Below are 6,000 nucleotides of genomic sequence, written 5' to 3' on the forward strand. Positions count from 1 at the left end.
ACATGGATAATAGTCAATCACCTCCAAAATGTCAAAAGACATTGTCAGCTACAACATTTATTGTTCTTACTGCTCATCTCACACCTAATATATCATCTTGAGTAATTTGTTATTTTATATATCTTGTCTACCAAACTAAAATATCATGGGAGGCAGGAACCAGTCAGTGTCTCCTAGCCACATCCAAGACACTTAGAGGTAATTAGGGGCAATCAGCCACAAAAACTGGTTCAGAAGCTTCCCTAATGCCTCAGAAAAATCAGATCTGAGCATCTCTATTCTGGGATCTCTCAGCGTTACATCTGGGCTTTCCAGGATCTGCACTGGTACTAACTGGCTGTTTCCTAATTAACCTTTTCTATCCTCTGGACCTCATGCTCAGTCCCTCACACACCAGATGGTGCCAAAACAATCCCTAGAGCAGCGGTTCTCAACCTGTGGGTTGCGACCCATAGGAACTGTATTAAAGGGCCACGGCATTAGGAAGGTTGAGAACCACTGCTCCAGAGTCTTCTTTCAGCTCTAAACTCAACATGATTTTAAATGACCCATTTTTCTTCTTAGAATAATCTATGTGATTGTTTAAGAAGAAATTCTACTAGAGACTAATGTTTTGTAGGGAGCTCAGTACATTCAGAGACATTCAATAAACCTACTGTACACTCAGTAGGTCTCTCAGTACACTCAGAGACATTCAATAAACCTACTGTTGAAATTTTGACCTGTTAAAATTTCTTCACTATTACATAGCCCTGAAACCATAGGGGTGAGGAGCACAGAGGTAAAAGAAACTAAAGTAACTAAAACTTTATATAGCCTCTTGAACTCAAAACTGCCTCAGAAACATTACCTCACCTGATACCTCAATGTCCTCTTAGATGAGGCCACTATCCAATCTCTGTCTCAAGTGAAAAGTGGGCTGGGTAATTTTATTTACACCTTACAGCCCTGAATCTTCACTTCTTCCTTTTATAACAATACTCATATCTTTCTCATCTCTGCCCCCTTCCTCCTACAGCCTATGGCTCTGCTCCAGATATTTTCTCTTGAGGTCAATCAGAGGGACTACAAGAAGATGAACATCAAAAATAAGTAAAGTGAATCTCAGAATCCATGCCAGAGTGTAGACATTCACCAAGAAAACAAATGGGTGATTTGTAAAGGGGACATAAGAGATGCCTTCTCCTTTGTACTTATTCATATCTTTACCATATAGGAAGGAGGGAAATGCATTATCTAACAAACCAGAAAGAAATAAAAAAGGTCCGAAAGGACATATGTAAGAGCTGAACATATTCAAGTTTCAAAATATAGCTATTAAGAGCCAATATAAAAATCTGCAGAATTTCTTTTGCGAACATTTACCACCTTTTGTCATGCTAACCAATGTCACTACAATGTATGAAGCAGACTCTTGGCACAAGCTTCCTCCCCTAATCTTCTCTAGTTTCAGAATTACATTTTATATTTTCTACCTTAATATTCACATGTTCTCTGAGCCATAGCCTGAACCTGCTTGCTCTACACTAATTCTCCCCACTGCACTTCAGATTAAGAAGAGTTGCTACTAGATTCTTGCAAAGGAACCAAAAGTAGTGTTTGCCTGGAGGAAAAAAAAGTCTCATCCTCAGATTACCCAGTAACAGTGTCTTATTCCCCACCTTCCCCTATCGCAGTCTTCTCCCACAGTTTATCGTAAGTACCTAGCAGTCTCAAATCTCAGTCTCAAAGCAATTTATCTAGCCATCTATACCAAATTTGTTCAGAATTCATCAGCTCTTACATGGCTTAGGAAAAAATCATGTTATGAGAAGCAGCTTTGTTTTTAAAGCTGGTTTTAGTCTAGAAAGTTCTCTTCTCCATATTCTCTATACAGAGGCGCAATATGGCACAATTTATCTGGACACAGCTAGGCCAATCATTCTTCCTTTTAAATGATCTTTTTCTTCTCACCTTTATCCTCCTCCTCTGGGACTTCAGGTCTTCACATTTGCATGCACTATAATATAGTACAGTGGTCCAGTACCTAGCTGTGCATCAGAACCACCTGCCCAACTGGTTAAAGTGTCAGGAGACCTAAAGGCATGAGGAAACTTTGTGAGGTTATGAAAATGTTCAATATCTTGACTATGATGACACATGACTCTATACAAATATTGTTTCAAATTATACACTTACAATGGGTAAATTTCCCTGATGATTAGGTACATTGAGCATTTTTTCATTAGCCATTTGTCTATCTTCTTTTAAAAAGTTTCTGTTCATCTCATTTGTCCATTTACTGGAGTTGCTTTTTCCTTGCTGATTTGCTTAAGTTCTCTGTAGATTCTGGTTATTAGCTCTTCTGTATCAGATGTATAGCTTAGAAATATTTTCTCCCATTCTACTGGATATTTGTTCTATTTATTATCTCCAGAGCTATGCAGAAAAATTTTAGTCAAATCCCATTTGTTTTTTATTATTGCTATGATTGCCACTGGGTTTTTTTTTTTTTATAAATCATTTTCCTAGGCCGACATCTACAAAACTTTTTACATTTTCTTATAATTCTTATGGTTTCGAGGCTTACATTTAAATCTCACTGATCTTGAATTAATTTTTGTGACTGGTGAAAGATGTGGATGCTGTTTCATTCTTCTCCATGTGGCTATCCAATTTTCCCAGCACCATTTATTAAAAAGGGATTCTTTTGATACAGCACCTATATCTCAGCGACTAGGGCATCAGCCACATATACCAGAGCTGGAAGGTTCGAATCCAGCCCGGGGCCTGCCAAACAATGACAACTACAGCCAAAAAATAGCCAGGCGTTGTAGCAGGCATGGTAGTCCCAGCTACTTGGGAGGCTGAGGCAAGAGAATTGCTTAAGCCCAAGAGTTTGAGGTTGCTGTGAGCTGTGACACTACAACACTCTACCCAGGGCGACAGTGAGACTCTGTCTTGAAAAAAAAAGGGGGGGGATTCTTTCCCCCAGTGTGTATTCTTTCCTGTATCAGAGATCAGTTGGTTGTATGTGAATGTTTTTACATCTGGACCCTCTGTTCTGTCCATTGGTCTAGTCTGACAATACCAAACTGTTTTGGTTACCATAGCCTTATAGTATAGTTTGACCAGACTTGGTCTTTTTGCTTAAGATTGCTTTGGTCAATTGGGCTCCATTCTGCTTCCAAAATGATGCACAGAATTGTTTTCTAGATCTGTGAAATACGACTTTGATAATTTGACAGGGACTGCATAAATCACTTGGGGTAATATGGACATTTTAACAATGCTGATGCTACCAATCCACAAGCATGATGTCTTTCCATTTGTGTCATCTGTGATTTCTTTCCTCAGTGTCTTGTTCTCTTCATAGAGATCATTCACCTTTTTGGTTATGTATATTCCTAGGTTTTTATTTTCTTTGTAGCTGTTGTCAATATTATTTAAAATTCAGCTTGTTATTGGTATATAGAAATGCTACTGATTTATGTATATTGATTATATAACCTGAGACTCTGCTGAATTTACTTATCAATTCCAGGAGTCTCTTAGGGGAATTCTTGGGGACTTCTAGGTATAAGATCATATAGCCAGCAAAAAAACGTGTTTGACCTCCTCTTTCCTGATTTGGATACCCTTTCCCTTGCCTGGTGCTCTAACTAGGATTTCCAACACTACATTGGTGATAGTGGGCACACTTGTCTTGTTCCAGTATGCTTTCAACTTTTCCCTATTTAGTACGATGTTGGCAGTGGATCTGTCATATATGGCCTTTATAATTTTGAGATACGTTCCTTCTATGACTATGTTGAGGGCTTTTATCATGAAAGGGTGCTAGATTCTGTCAAATGCTTTTTCCGCATCTATTGAGATGATGATATGGTCTTTGTTGCTTCTGTTTATATGGCAAATCACATTTATTGATTTTTGTGTGTTGAACCATCATTGCATCTCTGGGCTTTATAAAGCCCACTTGGACATAGCAGATTATCTTTTTGATGTACTGTTAAATTCAATTTGCTAGTATTTTATTAAGGATTTTGCATCTTTTGGTAGGGGGTAGGGAGACAAAGTCTCACTTTGTTGCCCTTGGTAGAATGCCATGGCATCACAGCTCACAGCAACCTCAGACTCTTGGACTCAAGCAATTCTCTTGCCTCAGCCTCTCAAGTAGCTGGGACTACAGATGCCCACCAGAACAGCTGGCTATTGTCTTAAAGACAGGGTCTTGCTCTAGCTCAGGCTGTCAGGCTGGTCTTGAACTCATGAGTCTAAGCAATCCACCCACCACAGCCTCCCAGAGTGCTGGGATTACAGGCATGAGCCACCTCACCAGGCCTGCATCTATTTTCTTAAGAAACGTTAGTCTGTAGTTTTTTGTGTTGTGTCCTTTCCTGGCTTTGGCATCAAGGTGATACTGGCTTCATAGAATGAACTGGGAAGGTTCTTTCCTTTTTGATGTTATGGAATAATTTCTGCAGTATGAGTACCACCTCTTCTTTGTATGTCTGGTAAAATTCAGCTGTGAATCCATCTAATCTGTGGCTTTTTTGTTGGTGATTGTAGATTACTGCTTTGAGTCACTGCTCACTATTAGCCTGTTCAAGAGTTCTATTTCTTCCTGATTAAGTCTTGGGAGACTGTGTTTTTCCAGGAATTTGTCCATTTCCTCTATGTTTTCTAGTTTATGTGCATAGGGATTTTCATTTGATGATTATTTTCTATTTCTGTGGTTATTAGTCGTATTTTTTCCATTTCTGAACAAGCTTATTTGGGTCTTTTCTCTCTTGTCGTAGTTAATCTAGCAGAGCTCTATCAATTTTGTTTATCTTTTCAAAGAACCAATGTCTTGTTTCAGTGATCCTTTGTCTTGTTTTTCTGTTTTCCATTTTGTTTAGTCCTGCTCTGACCTTAGTTATTTTTCTCTACTGGCTTTGGGATTGGTTTGCTCTTCTTCTTTACTTCCTTGAGATGCAAATTAAAACCTCAGTGAAATATTACCTTACCCCTGTTAGAATGGCTTTTATTTAAAAATCCAGAAACATAGATACTGGTGTGAGTCGGGTGTAAAGAGAAAGGAATGTTTATATACTGTGGGACCACAAACTCTATGGAAAACAGTATGGAGGTTCCTTAAAGAACTAAAAGCAGACCTATAATTTGATCCAGCAATCCCATTACTGGGTATCTAACCAAAGGAAAAGAATTCATTTTATCAAAAAGACACCTGCACTAAATTGTTTACTGCAGCACAATTCACAATTGCAAAAACGTGGATTCAACCCAAATGCCCATCAATTCATGAGCAGATTGGAAAAAATGTGTTATATGCATACCATGGAGTACTATCCAGCCATAGAAAGGATAAATTAATGCCCTTTGCAACAATTTTGATGGAACAGGAGACCATTATCCTAAGTGAGGTATCTAAAAAATGGAAAAACAAATATCTCATGTACTATTAAATTAGAACTGATAAACATTCATGTGTACAGAGGGAAGTATGACTGAGTGGAAATCAAGCAGGAAAGAAGGAAATGAGGGGATGGGCAAAAACCTAACAGGTACAGGGAACACTATTCACTTACAGCCTGACTCAAACATTACAAAAGTGATCCCTATAGACGAAAACATTTGTACTCCCTTAATATTTTGAAATAAGAAAAAATGAACACACACACAAAAGAATAGGTAAATTTTATGTAAATTATACCTCAATAAATATGGAAAAATAAAAAAAACAGACCAGAATAGGGTCAGGCTCTACCTCACACCTACAGAATCAGGATCCAAAAAGCAGGAATTTTAATGAACTTCATAAGTGACTCTTACATATAGCTTGATGCACTGACCATTCAGAATAATAAAAAGAGCCTAGATCAGTATAACAGGGTCCAAATATACTTATTAAAAACACAACACTAGGTACGTTATTTTACAAGTCTCAATTTTCTCATCTGTAAAGGGTAAAAAATAACAGTATCTACCTATATGGTTGTTAGCTTTAAATGACAGTAT

This window comes from Nycticebus coucang, chromosome 17 (assembly GCF_027406575.1).
Source record: "Nycticebus coucang isolate mNycCou1 chromosome 17, mNycCou1.pri, whole genome shotgun sequence".
Classification (NCBI taxonomy): Eukaryota; Metazoa; Chordata; class Mammalia; order Primates; family Lorisidae; genus Nycticebus; species Nycticebus coucang.